The sequence below is a fragment of the Anas platyrhynchos genome, chromosome 12 (assembly GCF_047663525.1).
Source record: "Anas platyrhynchos isolate ZD024472 breed Pekin duck chromosome 12, IASCAAS_PekinDuck_T2T, whole genome shotgun sequence".
In the NCBI taxonomy this organism is placed as follows: Eukaryota; Metazoa; Chordata; class Aves; order Anseriformes; family Anatidae; genus Anas; species Anas platyrhynchos.
Genome location: NC_092598.1, coordinates 3402832 through 3429338, shown reverse-complemented (window position 1 = coordinate 3429338; position 26507 = coordinate 3402832). Strand labels below are relative to the sequence as shown.

General features: G+C 40.7%; 2 long non-coding RNA genes across 2 annotated transcripts; one reads left to right on the top strand and one right to left on the bottom strand.

Annotated features, from left to right (window-relative positions):
- Positions 1–10657: 10657 nt before the first annotated feature.
- On the top strand, positions 10658–20058 carry LOC106016045 (uncharacterized). Its single transcript, XR_003500140.3, has 5 exons — positions 10658–10790; positions 11952–12132; positions 14280–14406; positions 17383–17494; positions 19429–20058. It is a non-coding gene; the product is annotated as an uncharacterized lncRNA (long non-coding RNA).
- Positions 20059–20194: 136 nt separating this feature from the next.
- Positions 20195–25201, bottom strand: LOC106016044 (uncharacterized). The gene is made up of 3 exons (XR_001188459.5): positions 25051–25201; positions 22126–22225; positions 20195–21133 (listed from the first exon to the last, which is right to left on the bottom strand). It is a non-coding gene; the product is annotated as an uncharacterized lncRNA (long non-coding RNA).
- Positions 25202–26507: the final 1306 nt, after the last annotated feature.

Sequence of the window (26507 nt, the reverse complement as noted above, 5' to 3'; positions counted from 1 at the left end):
ATACTCCCTAGCCTGGCTCCCCAAAGAGGCTGTGGTGATGCCTTCTCCTGCTTTTTAAGAGATGCTAATTTAACTGGTTGTGGAAATGAGACTTTCCTTTAAAACTCCTTGTATTACAATTGATCTTAGATTATGTATCACTCATAGCTGGCTCCTGAAAGAACATCGTCTCCACGCAGGAGAATGGAGAACATGCAGAAACCCTCGCAGCCCAGATAGCTTCTCAGGTCTCCCTCAGTCGGACAGGAGTAACTTTTTTTTCTTCCCATAGGCATTCTGTCATTGCAAAGTTGTTTTTTTTATTTTTCTTGAGAAATTCCAGACTAAAAATGTATAAAAAAGGAACATTTGAGTTCTCCTGGCTAGACCAAGAGGAATTCCTTGTGGTTTAGATGGTTAGACTTCAGCTATGTGCTGGCACGAGGCCCAGTTTGAGAAGTGATTGGGGGGGATGCAGGGATTGCGCTGAGACCTAGAGCCTCCTGTGGGGGCTGCCTGGTGTCCTCCAAAAACCTCGTGCCATGGCTCAAGGATGCACCATGCGCCACCACCGTGCTGGTCGCAGCTTCAGGCCCTTGGGCTATGCCATATGTGCAATGCTGATTGCTCTACATCAGCCAACTGATGCAGCTGCTGTCATGAGATTTGCCCATCACAAACGACAATTTGGCAACCACCGGGTCGCTGTTTGATTTCTGTTTACAATGTAATAAACACATTTCTATTTAGTTCTGCCCTTAACACCTCATCTAGGTTTGTAGGAAGGCTTATGGTCCTGAAATACTTTGGCAAAAACAGAGGGTAAATTGAAGATATTTCCAGTTTTATTTTAAGAAAGAAAAAAAAAAAAGTAAAGAAATTTATTTTATTGTGCTTCTACAAGAAGGTAGGAGAGGACATTCTAGCTTTTAAAGAATACATTGTACTTTAAAAATTAAGAATAATAAAAAACCCCAACTCTTTCTTGGGAGAGTTCTGAAAAGTGGAATGAAAAAGAAATTCCTGATCTATTTCTTAGGGAAGACTTCTCCCCACCCAGTATCCCAACAGATGTTTTAAATCACATGATATGACTTCAGGAGTCTGGTAACTTCTGCTGGGATTTTCCTAGTTCCTATTTGTTTTTTTGTCCAGAGAAGATGTCATATCTCCCTGGAGTTCCTCAAAGTGGGCATTAATTTTGCAAGAAAAGACTTCAGTGACTTGAGTTTCCCTGCTCCATTAGGTGGTTTCTCAGTATACGAGGACAAGAGTGGCTGCACTGCTGAGCCCTTCATTTTGTTTTCCTTTTTGTTGTTGTTGTTTGTTTTTTTATTTTTTTATTTTTTTTTCCCTCTTGTTCCTGTGCATGCTAGTCTCCACTGCAAACTTCACTTAAAGAAATTATATTGTTAAACTCATCTTGTTTTATGTGATTTTTCTAAATCCCGTAGTTCAGAAAAGAAAATCCAATTTTAGAAGAATCTGAAGTCTTTAGGACTTATGACAGTTAAACATGGTCTCACTAAACAAAGAATGAAACTATTTGGGTCAATTCATTCTTTTCATAATACTGTCAGGCTCAAAGGGGAGCCATCAAGAGTAAAGCTGTGCTCCTAACAGGCTAGTTGATATTTGGCTGGCGAGATCATAGAATCATAGAAAGGTTTCAAAACTGTCCCTTAAATATCACCTAGCTCCAAACCCATGGGCAGAGATGCCACCCACTAGATCAGGTTGCCCAGTGGCCATGTGTAATTGCTTATGTAAAGGTACATCTGTGGTCCATTTGCTAGGCAAATTACACGTGTCCTAGATACCCTGTTTAGGATATCTACTGCAGTCCTCAATGCCTTGTCATTTTAGATGGGCTTATAAGTGGAAGGAGAAAAAATTGAAGTCTATCTTTTGCATCTGTCATAACAACTGGTAGAAAAGATCTTAATAAAACTAATGATTTTACTATGAGAGCTACTTATATCATTATAACGTCACAATTGCTCAAGTTTTTTCACTGGATCAGGGCCCTTGTCTGCCAGCTCTCCCTTACCTGGCATTTCTCAGATTCACCAGACTTCTTGCATGTATTACAGAAGAATAGCTTAGGTTTATCTGAGGTTTGAAATCATATCTCTGGCAGTTGGTTTCTGCACTGACTTTGGTGACTCTCACTATTACTGCATGTCATCGCTGGCCTCCTGTGAGGAGCAGTGAGTGCCAGATTAGTCAGTCTGTAATGAAAACCAAAGCCAGTTGGTTTCAAAAAAAAGGGTATGGCTTGTTGGTCTGGTAAGGAAAATACTGGAAGAGAGTTGTTTGTGCCAATGCTGGTTCCAGAAAAATGAAGCAGAGAGAGTTGTGTGCTTGAGCTTGAGTTCTCATAATTGAGACAGAAAACCAAGACTTGCATGTTGTGATAAAATCCCATGCAAATCATAAATGTGCAGAAATCCATTTTAACAGGGAACTCAGCCAGTTTTGGTCTAAATAGCTGTGCAAAGGTTTTTGCTGTTACTCTGAGCAGTGGTATCAGCCTGCTCTGGTGCCTCAGCCCCAGAGACATGAGGAATCCTGGCAATAAAAATGCTTCCTCCAATAACACCTTCAAGCCTGGCATTGCTTAATGGCGTGTGAGATCACATGAAGGCAGCTGCTTCTGACCATTACAGAGGACACATTACTCCTTTTAGTCAGTTTTAGTACATAGAAACCACAAAATAAGAAAAAAGTAAATCAAGGCTAAAATACGACATTTCCACCTCCACACGCAGGAAACAATAACAGTTCAGTAGTGCTGGCATGAAAGGGACTGATCTCAGCTTTATCGTATTGGGAAAGTAATAAACACCCATATTAGAAGAGCTGTAGATCATTTCATTCTTCCTGCACACCCACTGTGGTCCTCCTGTTCCCTGCCTCCTGCCATCCCACAGGGGAGGTTAAATAACGTGGAGGATGTTCTGTGTTGCATGACTATAGTGGCCAGAAGATTGCTGAGACCTAGGACTCATTTTATCGACAGTATGGTAAGAAGAAGCAGTCTGTGCTCCAAAAATCTCCTTAACCCAAAGGAAAACTTCTAAGCTGTTGTTCTTGTTAGAGAAATGGCCAGGCTGGAAGATGTCCCACCAATAACTCCAGCCTGTGTCACACAGTAGAGACCCACGTATTCCCCAGACAGAGGACATGGACTAACCAAGACCCCTTGGAGGACATGTCCCTGTATTGCATGCAAGGCATGAGACTGCTGTCCTGCCTCTCAGCTGGAGCCAAACAACCCTCAGACCTCCCCTAGGACATGTTCAACAACTACATAGGACAAAATCCCAGACTAAAGAAAGTCTAAAGAAAGTCACACTTAGGACAACGGAAGGTTTTCAGGGTGACTTCTTTCCACTCCCAAAAGAGAAAAGACTACCTATAGAGCAAGGTCAGAATTCTGGCTGCAATTGCAATTTTTTGTATTTCATGTTTATACCTGCAAAACAAAAAGCAGATTTGGAGATGAGTTTTTATTCTGACATTATAGCTACTGGGGATAGAAGAGTTCAGGTATAAGCCTTCAACTTCATTAGTAAAAGGAAATCTTCAATGCAAGCCACACTACTAGGATAATACTGACATGTTATACTGGACCTTTCAGAAGGGACCTCACCTACTGGGAATGCTCTCTCCTTTCCAACTCTCCTGTTTCTTTTTACCATCCCTGGAAGAAACCCCTGAATAAATCTGATCTCATGTTTTCATTCCTGGAATACAGAAGCCTTTGAGAAACATCTTCCTCCACTGCTTCTAAAAGGGCTGTGGTAGAGAACATGAATTATGGTGTATCCGGTGGCTGGCAACAACACGTCAGAAGTGGGCACCTCTCTGGGGACAGAAGAGAAATCAGAGTCTTCCTTCTTCCTGCCTGCTGAAGCCAGAGGTATTGTGTGTGGTACGGCTGTGGTTTTGTTGTTCGGCTACAAGGGCCTGTTAACAGTGATCCACATTTCAGGAAATACAAGGCAAGAAATTCCTTTTTTTTTTTTTTAGGTTGGAAGTGAGTGACTGAGTGTTCTGTTTAACTTCATGGGTATCTTGTTGCCTAGATGTGTTGAAATGGTTGATCTGCAATATTCAGAATTTGGCTTTCACCTCTTGCAGCTGGGAGGGACAAGAACATTGTTCTTCCATTGATATTTTCTGGAATTCACTCTCCTCTGATTCAGTTCCTCCAGGTCAATCTGTTCTTTAAAACAGATTTTAGGTTGATGCTGCTTCTCTTCAAGGGCATTTGTACTAGTCAAAAGCCAAAGTCTGTGTCTTCCAGAGGCTGGTGAACTGTGGCTGGGTGACATGACAGCTCACACTGACGTATGTACTCCATATATTGTGTTGGCAGTGGGAGGGAGATGTATTATCATTCCAAATCAATCAAGGAAATTCAATATGGGCTCATTCCTTATGCAGTTCTCATGTCTTTAGGTGGTCTGCCATATACTTGACTCCGGGGATAAGCAAGTGCTTGAAAATCACATGGTGTTTTTCCAATTCTGCCTTACTTTTGGACTTCAAAAATTGGATTTCAATGAGAGAAGCATCAGAGGAGCTCAGTCATTCTCTGTTGGTTGAATTTAAGTGCAGCTTCCTCTCCTGTGCTTCTGCATAACAGTAATTCTTACTGGTGGTTCTATCTTTAGTGCAAAAAGTCTCTCTTAGAGCATCTTCCTCCCCATCCCATTTCTGGTCCTGTTGGCAAACCCGGTTATTCTGCAACTCTTTGATGGCAGGCTTTACAACAGGGCACTTCTGCAAGTAGCAACCTATTGGGAATATTGTTTGAATAATATCTTGAAAAATAACATTGAGTGGCAAGGTGCAGATGTTTGTAATAATTTTCACTTCTCGTTTGAATGAACTGGGTGAAATGGGAGTGGGTTTTGGCTAGATGACTTATCCATCCTTCCACCACTTCCTCCATATCTGCCTCTCTTGGACCTTACCTGATGGCAGGCACATCAAAAAGGGATAAAAACAGCATGTCACATGTCTTTGATGTGGGATTATTTTATGTCTGTCCATCTGAAAACCATTGCAGTGAGACACCAAAAGCATAACATTGCTGAGCTTTTATTGAAGAATTTGTTCTTGGCTTCATGCCCATAATGCAGCAACTGAAAGTAAAAAATAGAATGCACTTAGCTTGCACTTTCTCCTTACAGTAACTCTCCCTTTTGTTATAATTCAAGTTTGGGGACTTTCTCTAGAGAGTAAGTATGAATAAAGTATATAATGAAAGCTTACATGGTGGTCTAGTTTTGAAGGGTCCAACAATGCTGTAGTTCATTCAGTTTCAGATTAATCACCAGTTTGAAACTGCAGATACAGTCCCAAGTTTTAGGGCAGTCAAATGGGAAAAATCGTCCTCAAGGACAGAGAGGTCTGTAGTTTTCTGAGAGACTTTAATATTCTCAGTTATGATGTGGGGAGTGCACACAAACAGACTCAGTGAGGTCAATGAGGGAGTTTGTCTTCAAACATGTGTGGGAAGTATGCTGAGGTCCGTGTTTGTCTGTCCACTGCCCAGGTGAGGTCAGCCAAGTTACTTTAAGCTGGGTCTGAAGAATTAGTCCTATTTTACCACTCTTAAAGTGCCAAAGCTGCCAAACAAGTCTTACTTTCCATCAGTAAATGTTCTTAAACAGCTAAATATCTGTGCCTGGGACCTTAAAGTTGCTTAAAGTATGGCAGTGTTGAGGATTTAGAAGTTTTAGCTGATACTCAGATACTTTGTATGAAGCATTTATTGGAAGACAGACTAAACACACATCTCTCTGTTTCCTGCAGTGGGTGCTCTTAGCATGATGCTGCAAGTCTGGCTGATGGGAGCTGAAGGTAGCTTCAGGCAAGGTGGTGGTGGGGCTGGATTGCCTGACCTCATAGGAAGACACCCTGATTATTCAGATTCTAGGAATGTCTGCAGATAAAGCCATAAAAGATGCCAAGGGGCAGAGTAGTAAGTGTGCCACAGTAGCCACATTGTGACTACTATGGTGATCAGGTATGAAATAATCATTTACAGCAGCCTGATGGCTGACTGGTGTGTATCTTTCAATACATATACTCTTTTTAATTAGTGGGTATTCATCCAGTTTTTCTGTGGTGATCTGTCCAGGCAGGCCTAGGGTAAGCGGTACTTTCTGAATCAGGCCTATTAAGGAGTATGCCTCATCACATTAATCCAAATCTGCTCCATGTTTTAACAAATTGAGAGAAAGCGTAACTCTTTTACCATGTAGACCCATAGTTTCTTTCCTCTGTTTTGTTCTCCCTATTAGAAGGAACTCCATGCTCGGTTTTCACAAGCTTAGAAGGGCTTAGGAGCAGGGAACTAATGCAGGAACAGAAGCTAATTGCCCACCTAAAATCCACCCTGATCCAAATCTCCTGCCTTGGCACCGCATTTTATCAGACTGTTTCAGCAGGTGCAGTAAAAGATGTAACACCAAACAAAAAGCAGGCAAGACATCCCCATTGATTGTGTGCCTGAATACTGCAAGCAAAAAAAGAGTACGTCAGCCATGTGTTCTTTTTCAGGAAGGAGGAGGACATCAGGAAGTCTCTTAATCCTTGCTAGGTTGCAAAATGATGGAAACTTGAAAGACAGCCAGAGAGAACCGGGATAAAAAGCATTAGTATTCTATTTTTTTGGGAATAAAACTACCTATCCTGTGAAAAAAAAAAAAAAAAAAGCCCTGTAGCTGAGTGATATATCTGTCTCTGAAAGAAATTTGAGTTGGGTTCTTAAAATACTCCCTCAGTCAGTTTATGATGATGGTTTCTGAGTTCTTTCAAGTGGTTTTTTTGGAGCTGCATTAGATAGTATGAGACAATTCACACTGTTCTTAGAAACCATCAAGGGCCAGCACAGACAGAGAAGCAAGAGGACGTAACTCGGAAGGGGCTTTTCTACCCACTCTGCAGATCTTAGTTTGTAAAAAATAAATACATTCATAATCAATCTGGAAAATGATACAAAAAGATCACAACAAAATGTACTCACAAGAATGTACTTTGAAGAACATGTTGTACTTTCATGCTGAAATATTTTACTTTCACTGCAAAATATTTTGAAATTGAGCTTTCCTGCAGGGTTATTTATCCAACCCATGTGGTTTAGGAGTGCTGCAAGAGGGTTTCAGGTGTTACCTCCCTGCCTTGCGGGGGCTTGGGACAATGAGCTGAATCTCATACACGGACAAGTTAGGCATTTGGGACTGAAACCACAGAAGGAAGTAGCTGCCTGGTAGGGGCTTAGCTCAGCATGTCTCAGTCCAAAGTATAGATCCTTAATGTCCCCTTGTTTGGCTGCTGCCTAGTCAGAAAGTCCCTAAAAGTCCACTGACACCTTAATTTCCACAATGAGGACACTGAGGCATCGGGATGTCCCCTTCTGGGACCCTATCACACCGTTGCCTCTGGACAAACCAACCACCACCCCCCTTAAGAAAAGTGGAAGCAGAAATATAGGTGTCTGGCTCTCTTCATTCCCATTCCTGGGCCATGGGCACTCCTCCATGAAGAATTTGGGTCCTCTTCTTTTTGACCTCCCTTCTCGAGAAGAATCTGGATACCAGAGGAAGGTGGGCCCAAGGTTCTGCAGTCATCGTGCTCTGTCATGGAGGGAGAATGACCATCAGCATGACTGCACTGCCCGGTGAAAGTGGAGAAAAGGGCTGTCATCAGAGGCTGAGCACACAGCACAAGATATTTACATAATTCCTGGCCCAGGGAAGAGAGAGATGTCTCATGCCTCAAAGGTTTGTCCCCTCACAGCATTGCTCACTGAATGCATAAGGCAAGGGGTGGCTCTCATGATCCGGGCAAGGAGTCTGGAGATTTATCCTGCCATGGAGATTCACAGTAAGACTGGGAGCCAGCAACTGGAGCACCTAATTTCCCGTGAGGGCTGTGGCTTAAGGCATACTTCTTCTGCTGGCATTTTCCCTTGGCCAGCATCTCCTTCCTCCCGTGCCAGCTGTTCTGGAGGCCAGTCCAAAGGTGTCTTGCTGTCTCACAGAATCACAGAATTTCTAGGTTGGAAGAGACCTCAAGATCATCGAGTCCAACCTCTGACCTAACACTAACAGTCCCCACTAAACCATATCCCTAAGCTCTACATCTAAACGTCTTTTAAAGACTTCCAGGGATGGTGACTCCACCACTTCCCTGGGCAGCCCGTTCCAGTGCCTAACAACCCTTTCGGTAAAGAAGTTCTTCCTAACATCCAACCTAAAACTCCCTGGGCGCAACTTTAGCCCATTTCCCCTCGTCCTGTCACCAGGCACGTGGGAGAACAGACCAACCCCCACCTCGCTACAGCCTCCTTTAAGGTACCTGTAGAGAGCGATAAGGTCGCCCCTGAGCCTCCTTTTCTCCAGGCTGAACAAGCCCAGCTCCTTCAGCCGCTCCTCATAGGACTTGTTCTCCAGGCCCCTCACCAGCTTCGTCGCCCTTCTCTAGACTTTCTCGAGCACCTTGATGTCCTTCTTGTAGCGAGGGGCCCAAAACTGAACACAGTACTCGAGGTGCGGCCTCACCAGAGCCGAGTACAGGGCCTCACAGAGCCAAGTCCAGTCTCCGCGGACTGGAAAAGAAACCCTGGCAGCAGTGATCTGCTTAACGCTGTAGGATATCCTGGCTGCCTTGGCTCATCGGGGGATTTAATGCTGCTTGATTTGTCTGAAGTTATGCATGAAGCATCTCACAAGGAGTGAATTAGACAAGTCTTCCCTTCCTGCCATAGCACCCTAGCTGTGGCACCTCTGCTATTTAGCCTACTTTGCAGCTAAGCAGAGTAGCTCAGCTCACTATTAACTATTGGTGAGTCTTTTCATCATCACTGATGAAATGAGACAATTGTAATGCCATTTTTATTTCACCGGCTTGAGCTTTGTCTCTCAAGGCTTCTATAAGGGACATGATTCATTGCTGTGAAGTCCTCAGACACTAGTAGGGTATGTGGCCCCAGTGTTATTGTGATTTATTGACTACACTACTCATGTAAGAGTTGTGGGAAGTCCCTAAACTACTGACCGCTGGCCTCCAAGAGGGTATATCAGGGGAAGACCTTGCACATATGTTCTTCGATACATACACCCATTAGCCTGGCCATGAGAGCAGGCTTTGGGCTGAGCAAATCTCTGCTCTGATGTGGAAGACGGTTTCCATGAGCAGCAAATGAGCATCTGTCAGGCACTTCAAGTGCAGCTAATAATACTTTAATTTTTCCCTTTGTTCTCTGCCTTTTATCCTTTGATGACTTAACAGGCCACCCAAAACAGAGGAGACTCCTGGCTCTTCAAAGCAGGCACTTAGCAGCATCTTGTGCAGTAGCACAATATCAGACGAAAGAAATGTTCCCCCGACTTCTGGGGAAAAGAGCAGTAACAATTTGCAGAAGGTTTATTTAAACATGGCTGTTTATTTTTACTGGAGATTGAGTTACCTTCCCTTATAGGAGTAATGTCTTGGAATCTTCCTCGGTTCGCCTACAATAAATCTCGAGTTGTCCAAAGAAAAGGAGTGAAGCTCAGAGTCATTTTTCTTTGCTTTCCTCCATTGGCAAGTGAAGGAAATGCCCCATGAAGAATCATTTATAACAAACTTGCTTTTGAAAATTTTGGCAAGTCCTTGGCATATTGGCTAGATAAATTATTGCCCTATCTCTTGGCAGGCAGAGCACAAAGTGGCAGCTCTCTTTTTTCTAGTAGACTGGTGGGATCTCTAGTATCAGACAACACAGAGAATAAAGAAAGCCAGAAGAAAGGCTCACAGCTGGATCTCAGCAACGGTGGCAGGGGTGGAGGGGGGGAACCCCAGGTCCTGTTATGACTTCAAGCCATCTTTTGTCCCAGTGGTTGCCAACAACCACACGGACAACATTTTGCTGCTGGTATTGTGGCTTCTTGCGAATCATGGGCTTCATTTCTCAGTGTGGGCAAACAACAATGTGAACTTGCACTCAGAGCTCTTTAATTCTCTGAGAAGGGATGGCATTTGGGCTAACACACAGTAAAGGGACCTCAGGGAAGAGCAGACTGATGGTGAAGACTAAGACTTCAAAGGCGTTCTGAAATGGCTTTGACTCTTCCCATCCTTTTTCTGAGAAGATTTTCAATGAGATTTGATGCTGTGGGCTAAATTGCTTCGAAGTATTTGGCTGATAGAACAGCTGGAACTGATAATCTCCAGCATCTAACAGGCTCTGTTATGACAATTATTATTTATTTATTTGAAATTGCCCCTTGTTTTTCCCTATGAAGCTCTGAAAAGATTTTACAAAGGATAACTATTTTTTTGCCTAATCACAAATATGTACAGCTAGATAAACTGGGGTTATATGAGTAGGTCAGGATTGCACAGTGCATCAGCATATGGGCAAAAGGAGTGTAAAAATATCCTTAAGGGTCCCTTCCAACTCAGGATATTCTATGATTCTATGATTCTATGATAGGGTGGAAATTTGGCAGCAAAGTCTGGGGAACTTCTACAGATTTTAGTATACTTTCCTAGGGAAACGAATCTTATGATACCCATCTCTCTAAGTTCAATAATTTCTTTAAGAGGAAGCAGTGCTGGGATATGCAACATAGCTACAAAAAAATATCTGCATAGTGGCCAAAGTGGAAATGTTTTTTTTCTTTTTTTTTTTTTTTTTTTTTAGGAAAAAAGACACCTTCCCAGCATCAAACAAAATTAACATGGCAGAAATACCTTTATTTGGGAACATGGAACGGCACCCTTTGATGGACTTGATCTAAAAAATGGTGAGTGCCCAGTTTATTCTGCTGGTAAGTTTTGTTTTAAGGTTATCAGACCTTTCTGAGTATCCTAGCATAAAGACATTCTGCTTTGAGTGGTGTTTATCCACAGGAATGCTGTGTGTTGTCCCTTTTCTGTAGTATACAGCTAAATCTGGAATATGGCCATACTGCAGACCTGACTCAATAGTCAAGAAAATACAAAATTATGGTTATTTTAGACTTTGCAAGGCAGGAAATGGGATATTTTCCTCCTTTTCAGTCTCCATCTCTCCTTAGTGGTGTTAGGATTTACAAGAATTTGGAGGTTGTATGCTTCAGTAAAAACATTTCCCCAGATTAGATGATGCCCATTCTTTGGTCTCCTTTAAAAATATTATAAGAAATTTCATCAGACCATGAAACTCAAAATATCAAATTAGAGTCTTACCCAAATAATCCAGGTTTTGGGGATCTTGTCATGCTAAGTGGATTCTTTGGCACAGATCAATTTTATTATGGATGGAGCCACAGTGGAACCACATTAGAAAAGTATATTGTTACAACACTTTCAATATCAACAATGCTACTTGGAAAGTAATAATGTGTTCCAGATGGCTAGAAAGAATGACTGTCCATTTTAAAATGATTTTTTTATTGTTGTTTAGATGATTTATTTTGATAAAATTTCAGATAATTTGGATTTCTCTCAAATGGTCAGTAAACGTGAAGATAAGGTTTTTCACAGAGCATGAGATAAGGTTATTCTAAAAGGCTACTTTCATATAATTTGATTAGATAGAGTTTCATACCAGTCTTATTTCTTTCATCTGAAGTATTGCAGCTAATTTTGCTTTGTGAAAGCAGACATTGAAACTGCTTGGTTATGTCCAGGGTTTTTCCACACCACTGACAAGCAATGGGACTGCAGTTACCTGTCTGTAAGTGTGTGTAATAACAGCCACTGATGTAGCAGGTGAGATTTTGAGAGGCTCCAATGAAATTTATCTCAATTTGTTATATATAGCACATGAATTGGAGCTAAGCTACTGAAACTGAAATAAAAAAAGATATTTTAAATCTGTCTTTGCTCTTGTAGTGAACACATTTGAGGGAAGTTTAGGTGCTATTAGGTGAAGTTAAAGTCATTGTAAGTTCACAGGGGTGTGTTTTTTTTTTTTTTTACAGGTTCCAAATCACTATGCTCCTTCATTGTCCTGGTGCACCAATACCTGTGAAAGTCTGTGTAACATTGATGGGGCCATACCTTGTAAGTCCTTCCCATCGCTGATGTTCTTCTGTACCAAGTTATCCTGCAAACAAGGAACAGCAGATAATGCAAAGCTAACAGTATCCCTGGACAGAGCAGGTGAAGTATTGCCTGAGCAATCTTGTATGGAACATTTTTTTTTTTCCAGTTCTGATGGTTTGACAGGGATATCAATGCTTAGGTTCTTGCTTGTGACATGCCACTGTCTCCAGGTATGGCAGTGTGAACAAAGGCTGTTGTGATATGTCTTGGCCTTTTATTGTCCTCCTTAAGACTTGCTGTATCTGGGCTCTTTCCCAGCTTCTCTTTTGGCTGCTGCTTAGGCACTTTGAATCAGGTATTTATAGGTCCCCAGAGGCAATGGGAAATGCTAGGCGCAGGGACAGCTGTGGCATTCAGGCTGGCTGAATCTGGACGTGCCTTCTGCTGAGCCTAGTCCATGGTGACCTCCCTTGTTAGGACACAAAGCACGAGTCTGCTCTATACAGCTCCCTCTCTGCTGTACCCAGCAGCATCCACCCATCTCTCCAGCCATTGGACTTTCTCTCTGAAGACTTCATTTTGCTTTGTGTGTTTCTCCAGCAGGCATTAGTTAAGCTGCTCACTGAAAAGCTTTTGAAGACATTCCCCAGAGTTGGTGGCTGCTGAGCATCAAGCAGTGGAAGAGCCTGAGGAGGTTTTGTTAGTCCTGGCTGACCAGATTCCTGTTTCATGTTTGAAATAGATCTGCAGCCAGTTGGTTAACAAAATATTATTCTCAGGATAACTACCTGAGCCACCTCGCCAAGCCAAAGAGTCATAGTAGGGTTCCAGAAAGGCCAATATTAAATCCAGAGACATCAACATTAGTGAAGTAGGACTAAATTATCTCCATCTGTCTCTTGCTCTTGCCTGAGGCAGAGAAATAAGTAGCTCCCTTGAAAAGAAGAAAAGATGAAGGCTGTGTTAATGAGGACCATAACAAAGCTTGTGGCTCAGGTCACGTTCTTTTTCCAGTCCTATCAAGTTTGGTCAAAGAATATCTCAACTCCCGTTGCTTGCCTGCCAACTGCTCTACCAAAGCTCAGTTTCCTTGGCAGTAAGAACAGCTGTGCCACCATGCAGCATCAGAGACATGAGCTGGCCCTGCTTTCAGGGGTGGCTTTGTATAGGTGACACACTGCAGGTTGCATTGCTCTTGATTCAATTAGCTGATTTTAACTGTTAATTGCATATTAAGCACAAACAGAAGTTGCTGCTAAGTGCTTTGAATCATAGAATCATCTAGTTGGAAAAGACCTTTGAGATCATCAAGTCCAGCCATTGACTACTGAGTCTCATCACTAACCCGTGTCCTTTAGTGCCAAATCCACACATCTCTTAAATACCTCCAGGGTATTTAATACTTCCCTGGGCTGCCTGTTCCAATGCTTAACCACCTTCTCCATGAAAAAATTCTTCCTAATGTCCAATCTAAACTTCCCCTGGCACAACTTGAGACTGTTATCTATCCTCACTGTCCAGCACCATTGAGTGCAAGTCTTGAAATGAATGGGGAAAATTATATATAAACACTGGCCCTTGCTCTGCCCTAAATGCATTTAAGAATAAAATAGAAGCAAATTAAAAATTAACATTAATTAAGAATGTTCAGAAACCTTCACTGTGTCTTTCTGTTCAGTTCTTATGACAAAACTGCTTGTAGAAGTAACAGGGACTTCAGATGTGAATAATAGGCCTTACTACTGCAACGTATCCTGATTCCACTATTAATTTCAATTAACATCCATAGGTTCTCTGCAAAGCTTTACTTCCCATATGTTACTCTCTACATAAGTAACCACATTCAAAAATGCTTGTATTTTAACAATACTTTGTTATGATTAGAGACTTTTTCTTCTTTTTGAAAGCTTCGTGATCCCAGTCCATCAGAAGCAACACTTTAGGGGAAGAGCTCTACAGGGGGCTTTACTTTTGAAAGATGATATGAAGAAAGGTAGAAAAAGCTTCCTAAATATAGATAGAGGTTTAGAAGGATGTAGCTGTTCATAAAAGTTTGCATTTGTGCAGCACCTTGGTGCATATTGTTGGGCAAAGTGGAGATGTGTATAATGAGGCATGGAAAACATAAATTCAGTTGGCTAGGATCATGGAGTAAGTAATTATCCCTGTGGGAAGATCGCAGGTGGATTAGTTACTGGGCTGCATCTGCAATAAGCAATTAAAGGAAAACATCTGTTTCACATCGTCCATTTCTTCTTTTCCAGGATACTCCTCCACTTTGTCTCTCTGATACTGCAACCTGGAGACAAGTCACTTCTCTAATGAGGCTGTGCAAACATCATGTGTTCCTACGTGGAAAGTAGCAGAGAAGGCCAGGAGCAACAGGACACAGTAAGTAACATCTGGGAACATCTCCTGACTCTTGTTTTATTTTCTATTAGATTCTGCCATGCTCCAACACAAAATAAATCCGGTTCCAGTGACTTGAGAGTAGACCTAATAGAGGTGCAGAAAATAAATCCTGGAGCCAGCTCTGTTAAGTGACTCATAGTATCTCTGCTGCCATCTTGAGTAAGAGGAAAGTCTGAGCATCAGATCAACATTTTCCTGTTTGACTGAGCTGCTCAGAGTGGCTTTTGTTAAATTAGCCAGGCCAAAGTGATATCTGATGTGCAATGTGTTGTGAAGCCTCTGTTTGAGCAAGGAAAGGTTACCATGTACTCAGTACTTCAGGGTATCCGTGGCTGATGATGAGTGTGTCTTTTTGCCAGTAAAAACTAATAATAAATGAAACGTAAATGCTGCACTTTACATGCTCTTTTCTGCCTGTATCATTGCAAGCAAGATTTCTTTGTGTTCTGGATGAATTTAACTGGGCTGGATTCTGTTCAAAGTTGTGATTAATCTTGAATAACCCTGTTTTAGGTGAGCTGATTTCTGTAGTTCTGGTGTGGATTTACATATTCATAATAAATAGAATGTTTTTCTCCCCATTTTTGGTAAATTCTCACTGTTAGTAAGTTAGCCAGCAACCTGAACCTAACCATCTATAGATTTTCAAGATGCATAGTGATTTGATTACCTTTGTCTATGTACATAGACATAAAAACAATTTTTGAAGGTGTGGACTTCATTATTTAATGTAACCAAGTTGTGGAATTGGCTGAGTAAGCATTTTCTTCTCTGAGAAGTCCCTTATCTTTATTGCTTTTGTCTGTGATTTATTTTTCAAGCAGGGATTAGACTAAATTTCTGTAAAAAGATCAAGTATATTTCAGCAGTCATATGTGGTTTAGTGATGCATATCAGTGTCAGCAAGTGTTTATTTGTTTCTTACTATTTTGAACTAAACTCAGCTATCAGTTATGTCAATATACAACTGGAATTACTCCAGTTACAGCAGTGGAGTTGCTCCTGATTTATTCTTTTAGTTTAAACAAGAGTAAGTTTTGATACTACATATTCCTACAGCAAAATGGGAACAGAGCAAAGATAAAGTGTGAAGGGCTTTGGCATTAGGTTGTTCATGGAAAATATCATCATGTCCTGTGTCATTGATAACAGAAATGCAAAAGGGAAGGAAAATTATCCACCCTCATTCAGGATCACAAAAAGTAATGAATCACACTCTTTCTTTAAAATACAATGAAATTGCCTGGCATGAAGTGTTTATGCAATGTGAGAACTCCGCTTCCCTAATCTCTGTTTCAGACAGATTAAAATGCAAATATTTCCAGTGCAATAAGAGTTCGTTAAAGCAGATTATTGCTTAAGGAAAAATGCCTTTTGGCTGTGCTTCATTAAGTCTCCTGGAAGAAAAGAAAAAAAAAAAAAAAAGAAAGAAATGAACCTAATTAGTGTTCCATATTCTTCTAAGTAGAAAAAAAAAGGCCAAAAATCCCTGTATGCTTGAACAGAATATTGCAGCTATGGAGTGTAAATTGTCTTCTCCTGTTGGGATGGTTTTTCATGGGGGCTGATGCAGGTTAGAACGTCCTAACTGGAAGCAAGCAGAGCCGCTGGAGGTCCCGGAGAAAGGTGCAATGATCTATTTTATAGAATCAGAAAAACAGTAGTGATATTTATCTTCTTTTATCTTTACCTTCTATATGTTTCAATTAAATTTTGGCCAAAATAGATGTATTTCAGTTCATGGTGTTGGTGATTCACTCTATCTAAGGTTGCGGACAGCTTCTTGGCTTGTAAGATGTTGCTAAATTATTTTCAGTACTTGCCATGGTCTTTTGCATAAAGGAATCAGTACTGTAGAGCAACTCTTTGCTGCCTCTTTAAGTTAAAAGGATTAGATACATGATCAAACTTTCTCCCACCCTGCAAGGTCTAGATTCAAGTGCATCTCATAATGCAGTGGAATGATTTGACATGCATCTGTGTCTGAGTAGATCTGGCCTCTGTTTTCGGCCTGGACGACTTGTTTCACTCTTTAGTTTTCCTCCTGACCTTCTGTCTGCTTTGTTTATTACAAGGAGGGACTGCTTCTTACTGCATTTCTGAACAGCACCTGGTGTAGAAGCATCCAACCCCTAAGTGCTGCTGGAATATAAAAAAGAGTAATAAGGAAACTTTTCCCTGTACTAATATTTCAACAGTTTTTATGCAGAAATTTGGCTTGGAGCAAGGTATAATTGGCAGACAGCTTTTAACTAGGAAGGCCACATTGACCTATTTCAGCAAGGGACCAGAGAATAACAAACCCGTTTTATGCTCTAAACATAACTGAATTGAGAAATAAAGCTTTGGTCTAAGCTCTCCTCCAGGATTTAAGATGGTTCCCTGTGATCACCATCCCAAATATCTGGAAAAAAACAACAGGAGAAGGTCAGAAGTCTGGTTCTTCCACAAGACAGTGGAAAAATAGCTGTCGTACTAGGAGCCTGAGTGCATTATTTGGCATTGCACTTCAGCTGTGTCCCCACGGATCATTGTGTTAACATGAATCCTGCCTCTCCTTCCCCCTGCGTGCAGGCTCCTGAAGGAAATTATTATTAGAGATGCTGAAGACTTTCCATTTATCTTTCATTACTTTTTCCTCCATTAATTTTTCCTTTCCTCTTTCAAAACTTTGTGATGTGAGGAGGCAGGATCAAATCAGGTTAGACAGAAAACGTCAGACATGGCCAGGTTGTCATTGGGTTTGGCAGACCAGCACCTGCAGGGGAAGCCACAGACTTCCCTGTCCCTTCTGCTCCGGGCCATGACACAAGGTAAGAGGCAAAGCAAGGGTGGGAAAGACAACTTTTACATCCCACGTGTGTACTTATACATATTCTAGACACTTTCTCCTTTCTCTCTCTAAATATGTTGTAAATGTCACTTTTTTTCTTTGAATACATTTCTAATTTACAGCAGGTAATCCAGTGACACTGAGCCTGAGAGTGTGATGGGACTTTTACCCCTGTTTCACTGTTGCATAAACACAACTGCCAACATCTAAGGGATAACTGCCCTGACTGTCAAGGTAAGCAAGTGCAGAGCTTTCTAGGAACTGTTCATTAAAGTGAACAAATGCATGAGCACACCTAGTAGGGGAGAAGGAAAAAACAGACATATTGCTTTTTTTTGTTTCCTGGTCTTCACAGCACAGACTGCAGGATTGACAGAATCATTTTCTGAAATGCTGGTCGTGTTCAGAATTTGAAGTTTGGTGTGAAGTACAATTTCCCCATTTCCCCCCTTCCCTTCCTCTCCCCCCCCACCCCCCTCCCCACACACACACACCTTACTCTTAGGAAAAGGCAGATGATCATGATACAGTTCAGGCTGAAAATGACTTCAGCATCCGGAGGTTGAAAACGGTCATTTTTGAGTCAGAGAACTGGCAGAAGGATGCTGTGGGATGTTCCATATTTGGCTCAACCTAAACCATCATGGTCATAGTCATCATAATAAAAGGAAATCCCTTTCCTAGTACAGCCATGAAGAATGGAGATGGGCTTCCTCCTTTGCACTCTCCCCAAACTATAGCTATGGGACACATTGGGTGAAAACTTCTATTAAAATTGATAGCTATGCTCACATTGTTGTCTGCACTGTGAGATAACGGTCACCAGCTTCTCTTTGACAAGTGGGTACTGCTCCAAATTAGGAAGGACTTTTCTTGTTAGAGATGGAAGTAGATGATGGAAAAACTTGCCCCTGGAAAAACTTGCCCCAGGTCCATGAGATAATTTTGATAAAATGAAGACTTTTGTGCAACTTGCCTCCTAACAAGCACATCTGTTTAGACTAGATGTAGGTTAGATCTGAGTGCTTTTTGAATCCATGCAGTCTTACAGGGCTAAGTGGATCAGATTATGACCTGCAAAAACCTACCAATTTCCATATTTTTCCCTTATAAAATACGTGCTTCAGCATGACCCGCAGTTACATAAACTGATTGATGGCATAAAATGCATGTAGGGTCTGTCCCTGATGTGACGTTTGCTATGCATTTGGGTTCAGAGGATTTGTTAAAAACTCTGCTATGAGCTTATTTTGACCCTCTCTTTTGATGGTTAATTCCAGTTTCTAAATTATTTATTTGATGTCACATACTCTTTAAGATATGAAATCGGTCTAATTAAAGACATATGCAAAATATAGCCTGTATGACAGATATAAGGAAAACATACTTCTCTGTGTGAGTGGTAAAGCCCACAGCCACAAACACCTCTCCAGTTTAGTAGCCTCAAAAATGCATCCACAAATATTATTCATCTCTGCGGTCTGCAAAGAGTTATCAGGGGTTATAACTTCCTGAAAATACCTGAAAAACTAGGAGTTTTGTATATGGATGTATTTGTCACTCAGTAAAGAGTCACTTTCTTTTACTATTCCCACTAGTCTAAGAGAACAGCAATTATGAATAAAGTAGTCTGGAAGAGACTGAAATATTCAAAAATGAATATTATGGGGAAAATATAGCTTGATGTTTACAATAATTTCTCCAATTTAAACTCAAAAAACATCTTTCCAACACGTCACTGTGTTTACTTACCACATTTTTTTTTGGTGTGAGAATCTTTAAGAAAGAAAATTTGTCTGAATTTGTCCCAAAAAGTTTTAAAATAGCTTCTCAGTTTGGATGAGGAAGGCAGAACATATCTGCCTGTAGGTGAATGCAATAATCCTGAAACTTCAGGAGTTGAGCAAGATGTATCTCGTACACAGTAATTTTTATGAACAACCACTTCTTGGTTTACGGGTATTGTTGAATCACTATGTTATATCATATTTCTTCATAGTCAATAAAGCATTTTTTTTTTTTTTAAAGCTATGCCTACTAGAAATAAGAAAACATCCTCATGGGATGTAGGAGTGATGGTTTAGTAGAGCTCATATATGCACTGGACTATGCTAAAGACTATAAGGTTAGAAATATGCACCCCAACTGATGCCAGTATTTCTTTCCAGCATTCACAGAGATTGGAACACTGTTACTCAGAGCTTTGGATCGTGAAGGAACCACAGGATAAGCTACTGACTGACACTGCTGGATTAAATATTTGCTGATGATACTTTTCCTATCTTTCAATGTCTAGCTGAGACGAATGGTTTATAACGACTACTTTTGGACGTACTTCTGTAGAGGGAGAGAGGTACTGATTCCTAAGGACTGTGTTTCCTCGTTTCCTGTTTTAAAAGCAGATAAAACAGGGGATGCTCCCATTGTCCAGTTCCTTAGGTTAAGCTTTTTTTTTTCTTTCCATTTTTCTTATTGGCTTCTCTTTAATGTTATCTATTAAGACTCTCAGATATTGACCCCCAAGCTGCATTAATTTTGGTACAACAACCAGTTAAGATAATCCATCATTACTGGCAGAGCCCAATCAAATTAGGTCTTGTAATGTCCCAGAGAAAGGGACAATCCCAGTGGGAAAGGCTCACCATTAGAAGGATGAGAGAAAAAAATATAGAGGGAAGGGAAACTAGAGAAACAATCACGAAAAATGATATTGCTAAGTGTTTTCTTAGGAAACAACACTGAAACAAGTGATTTGGAGGAATTCCATATTTGTTCTGAGCTATTAATTTGTCTGCACAATGGCAAGGCTAGGAAGTCTAGGGGTCAAGAAGAGAAACCAAAACCACTTTCCAAAAATGCTGCATGATTTTCCAGGTAAGAAACTTGCTTTCAACTCCCCTATTTACTGGAACACAGACAATGATTCACTTGATCTCAGTCACAGGTCAGTTTATATTCTTAACAATCCTCTGGAACCAAGCCAAAAATCTTTTGATCTTTATCACATGTAATGAAAATACAATGTGAAGATGCAGAGTGAGGGTGGAATCAACAGCTTACAACCAGAAAACGTGGATTTGAGAGAAATTGGAGTACTCATGGTGTAAAGCTGAATCAGATTTCACCACAGAAGTCTTAAAATACATTAAAAAAAAAAGCAAGAAGGTTAGATACCTTTAAAACCAGAAGTAGAAATTTATACAGTACAAGCAAAAATCTAAGAACTGCCAGACTAATTCTTAGCAATGTGAAAGATCTAATTTTAAGTTATATGAGCATGATTTCAGTAGATTACCTTAAAAAAGATGCTTTATATGACAGCAAGGGGCTTATAAAATAATAAAGGCATCCCCTAAAATAGAAAGAACAACAGTAACATAAAACATTCATCGTGCTTTCAGTGTGAAGTGAGAATTTGCACTCCTAACCTCCCACATTGGATCTGGGTCTTGAATAGCGTTTCTGTTTTCTCTTCAGCTAAGCTAATGACAGATCTGAAGAAGTGTCAACACTGCAACCAAAAAAGCTTGAAGCAGCAGGAATGTCGTTCACAGGGGAGATGGGAGTCATAGCAAATACACTTTTCAAGGTTAGTTACTCCTGACTAATGGCATGTCATTTTCAGCAAGAAAAGCCAAAATCTTGCCCACAGGCAGTGGTGCTCTCCAGATGAGTCCCATGCCTACTCTGAGCAGCATCAGGTGAGGTAATGTTGCTCCCATCTCCCTGGCTCCTCTACTACTGCCAGCTCTTGTTCAGGCTCAGGTATTTGCTTTAGTCAGACTTTATCGTCTTCATAGAAAGCAGGTGGAAAAAGATCATCTCCCAGTCAAACAGGGGACTTCGTGACAAGTCATATCCAAACAGGACATACTGTAAATTCATTAAAATGTTACATGGTGAGTGAGCTAGAGTTTCACAAACATTTTAATATCATTCATAAACTGATGGTATCAGATACAATCTATTCTGAAACCCTTATAATTTCAGACCTAACATGCTGTACCCCAATAGTTATGGGGTTTGCTACATGGGACATAACTTTCCACTTATAGAAAGCAACTTACCATCAGCCTCAAATGTTAATCAGCAGCTGTACCATGGGTGACAGTTCCAAACAGTAATAACTGGTTTTTTTCCGTCTTTTTAGTACATTTCATTTGGTTCACTACCAAATATTTAAACTTCACTCCCTTCTTCTGTGACTTTTAAACTTCAATAAACTTTCATTTCAATTTGAAATGAACAGTCATTTTGAAATCAACAAACATTCTTTGCCCCAAAAGGTATTTAACAAAGAAGCTTGTTCCCTTTCCTTTATAATTGATTTCAAGTGTTGACCAATTGACCTTTTTCAAGTAAAGAGAAGAAACAAGAAGTTCTCTGTAATATCTCCAAAGAATTCCCTCAATAGAAGTATTTTTCAATGAGAGAAAAAAGTTGCAGTTTGAAAAATATTGGAAACATTTCCTTTTTCTGAGAAATTATTGCTGCTTCTGGAGCAAAACTAAATGCAAACTGGTGTATGCAGGCATCGGGTGTTTGCTATGAAGCATTTGCCAAGAAGGGACAAGTCTGCAAAGGGCATCAAACTCCAGAAGACCCCCATGTAGGCCAGGAAATGAGATTTTATTCAGGTGTCCAAAACAGGGGACACAGTTGCATGAATGGCCTGTGGCTACATGAAGATATCTACAAATCCAGTTATTATTCCCAGTGGGAGCTCCTGTTTCTCAACAGATGTGAAATTCAGGCTGTTTCATATTTAGAAACCTAAATGAGCACTTAGCGCTTCTGAAGACCTGGCCTTGGCCAAACGCACCATTTCCAAGAACAAAAGTCACATGAACTCAGACAGAACAAACCTTCAGGTTAATCCTTGGTCACTGCAAGAATGTAAAACACCTCAGATTTATTCCCCAAATCCAGTACAGGTTTCAGCTGTGTTGAACAGTCAATACATCACTGAAATAAAAAAAAAAATTGAGAATTTCATAAGTTCACTGACCTGAAGCCATTGGTCAGTATGGGTTCTGTGATTTATGTTTGATTTGTAAATACAAGAATCCATCATTCATGCCTGGTGGAAAAAGCACCCAGACCCCAGAAAGGTCTTTGCATTTTTTGTTGTTTGATCTTTAAATTATCCTAAGGGAATTGTTTCAGTGTACTTATTGAAGCTTGCTTAACTTTCTCTTTTCCCTAAAGGGTTACTATGAAAGATTGAATTTAATTAATCTAAAAGCAAAATAAGTAATTGCTAAATGAATGTGTTTGGCAGCAGCAAGCCAAAATAAGTTAATTTGAAGAGAAAGGGAGGTGAAAGTCCAGATCCTTACATCTAGATTTTCTGCTCCTGGTTGTGTGCTAAGGAGACGTGGTACCTATGGAAAAATTACTGCCAGAGATTGGCTCATGTAACCAGCATTCCAAGGAGCCTAGCTCAAGTCCTTGAGCTTCTGTGTTGGCTATGCTGCTCCTGTGTACACCAGTGATGGCATCTGAGACCTGTAGGCTCTCCCCCTCAACACACACACACCAGAGAAGCATCTGTCCTTTCTAAACACCTGGAAGTGTGAACATGGGAAGGTGCTGGAGGACTGGAATACTGGTTTGTGGTAGCAGATGCACAAGGCTCACTTCAGCACATACAAGTTGCTGGTGATACAGATTATATTCCCAAAATATCCAAAACTGTGCATTTTTATCTTCATTATTTGCTAGAGCAGAGAAGTACCCATCCTGGGTCACCTCCAGCCACAGGAGCAGAGCGACCAGTTATCCGATGTCATCACATCATCTATCACATCCAGATCCATCATGTGGACTTCAGGAAGGCTGGATGGTTAAAGCCACTCCAGCTTCAGACGCTGTCAAGGCATTGTGGAGAAAAAGCCTATGTCCTTACTCAGGTTTTTTTCACTGCTGCAGGATGTGACTCATTAGCTGACCATTGTCCAGCTCCAGAAATTTGGTCTGTCTCTAAACAACCCCAGATTTGCTGGGCTTAAACTCAAGGATCCCAAGGTCTTTGAAACACGGCAAATGAAGCATGGATTTCCAGCAGGGGAATCAATGGAGCTCTAATGCAAAACCATCACCAAGCCAAACCAAAGATTTATTGATGGCTTTGGCTAACTTTTTTTTTTGAGGGGGAATAGGTTGTTGGTTGGCTGGTTGCCATTAGTTTCAATAAGAATTATATTAGCTGGGTGTGGAATAGCTTTTTCGGGGGTTGTAGCATTCAGAGACTATCTTAAGAAGTGATTGACCTGCCCATCATGCTGTGCAGAACCCAACATCCCCAAATGAAAGGTGAGAGTAAACCATGGGGAAAAGTCTGCAGCTCTCCTCTCTCCAAATATCGTCAAGAACAAGACAACAAAATGCATCTCAGTAACTGTCAGCTGTAAACCTTGTGAGCCTCCCCCATGGATAATTCAACTTTGCAACCTTCAGTTTAGGCTGTGGTGACACAGACATTCCTAATGGGCATCTGCTGTCCTGATTTTTAAACATGCAATGAGTTTACAGCACAGTAAATGAATTGGTCTGATGCTGTTTGGAAAAACAAAGATGCTAGCCAAGAAGTGTATTAAGCTGTTTTTAACTTTGCAAACAATTTAGGCAATACAACTGGAAGAACAGGCAGCCCTTCACCATGCAGTAAGGTCACAGTGCCAAATGTTTGATCATAAGAAATACCTGATAACACAAAGGTTCTGCTGCTAGTGTAATGCAGTCTTATACACAAAAAGAAATTGCTTTCAAGAAAAGAGGAAACTGATCTAGTAGACATCTGGTCTGGGTAAATTTGTCATGTCTGCAGTTGTAATTATACACTAATTATATGATTTCACACTGCTTACAATCCCAGCAGCATGCTGTTTCTAATTATACATTACCCATAAAAAGAAAGGCCTTACTGACTTCTGCCATTCGATTGCTTTTATCCAATCCTATGGGCTACTGATGCTTCTGATATCTGAGAACCACCTGAGCACTGTTGAGCATATACTCACAAAGACTTGAAAATTCAGGAAATAATATAATTATTGCTGCTTTTCATGTGAAGAAAGTCTATAAATTAGTGATAGGGCTTTTCAGTGTGCTTCTAGGAATGAAGGAAGAATACTCTTATACTTCCATGCCAAAAGAATCAGTTAGGGTCTGAAGTCTGCCTCACCATTTTGCATAGAAAGTGTCTGTCCTCAGTTTTAGTGTCTTTGACACCTCCCCCCATATGCAGCAGTTTCACTTTCCCTGAAAAAAAGCATCTACAAATCATCATGAAGCTGCCATAGCTTACAGACTTCTTCTCCCACCACTTACCTTGCCAAAGAAGTGTTGCTTCTGACAGCATGTTCTTGGTGTTTTGTATTCTTACTTAATTAAGAAGAATTCTTATCTATTCTGCACTTCATCTTGTCTAATAAGAACTCCCAAAGGCATCTGATTTTATTTCTAGGAATAAGCTTGTTGTTTTATAGGGACCATGTGCTTGTCAGAGCTTGCCCTTTGTCCTTGCCACAACACATAAGAAACCACATAGATTAATTCCCAGAGCACTACCTTTGAACATACATATTACTTTTATTAAACAGAACTCTGCATTTCTTTTCCTTTATTTTCCCTACACTCTCCAGCTATCTCCAGTCTCAGAGTTAAAAAAAAGGGGAAAAAAAGACAAATCATCATTATCTCCATATAGAGATAAAACACCAACAATATGTCTTGGAAAAAAAAAAAATGTAGATATTACAACACGCAACTCATTGTGGTAAACTTACCTAGGCAGGTATCAGTTCTAAAGCCCTGAGGGACAGCCCTTACGTAGAAACCCTTCCCCACCTCATAAAGCAACTTGCTAGGACCCATGTGTGGGACACAGGGGCCCTAACTGGGAAACATTTACTGCTCAAACCCCCTCCCTCCCCAACCCTCCCCTCCTATTTGCTACCAGCCTCTTTCCTGGGCATATTTATATGTCTAACACTAGCTTGAGATCAGCTGGAGAGAGATCCCTCCCTAGCTCCCCAACTGGTCTGCTCTTAATTAAAGGTTAAATCATTTTAAATAAAGGAAGAAATCAGAGGTTTGCTGGGACAGGTGTCTGCTTTGTTGTGATAACGAATGGTGCTAAGTAGATGTGAGGGCACCTCAAAGCAAGCTAGATTTCTCTCAAGGTTAATAAAACTCCATCCCATCCTTGAATACATCATAGTGAAGGTGTATCTGTGACTGAGAAATGGATGCAAGAAAACAAAGAGAGGAAAAAGAAGAAACTGTTCAGCCCTCAGCAAAGTTTCAGTAATCTTCAGGGCTGATTTTGTGCTAGCAAAGTTAGGAACAGGGTGCTGACTTCTTTTTGAAATAGATAGAATTGCTGCGTTGTATCACTCCAATACCACCTGCAATCAATCCTGAAAGTCAATCCTGATATCAATATGGATGTGATGTTGAAAGTCGAGGCCTGAACTGTAAAATTTACTCAACAACCTTTTCTTGTTCCCAATACTCTTTCCTTGTTCCCAGAACAAGAAGTGTTCAAGCATGTCCTCACTGCCCAGATTTTTTTATTATTATTATTTTTTTTTTTTTGGAAAAGAGCCTTAACCCTCACTTTGTACTGAGAAATTGAGAACAGCAGGAGCCCCAGCATCTTTTATCTGGGCCACAACTGGCTGAAAACATGGTGACTACATAGATGGCTGTTTCAATGGTGATTAACCCATACAAAACCCACTCGAACTGGAGAAATCTAAGTCTCTTTACCTGGCTGTGATAGTGTCAGAGTGCTGAGAATCAGGCAGGATTGTGTCCATAGCTCAGTTCAAAAAAATGTGCCAGATTAATAGGCATAATCAAGGCTGACATTGAGTAAGAGGCAAGAACGACTAATCAGATGCTAACTTAGCTGATGCTGGCATTACTGAAAGCCTGGGGGCATAGTCCAAGGATAAAAACATAATGTCTTATCTAACCAAGGAGTCATTTGTGCACCACTAGTTACAACACGTACTTAAAAAAGGAAAGAAGGAACAAAATATCTATGGCACATGAAATTATTTTATGCCCCAGAAATGATAAGAAATTAAAGGTAAGTGTTCCTGCACCCAATCTTTATAGGGGAAAAGCCCATTTAAGTTAACCCATTGCAAAGCCTACTGTAAGTCCCCAGGATATGGACAGATCCTGACAGCTTGCATGTAAAATGGGGACTGCAGAGATGAAATAAAAATGAGTA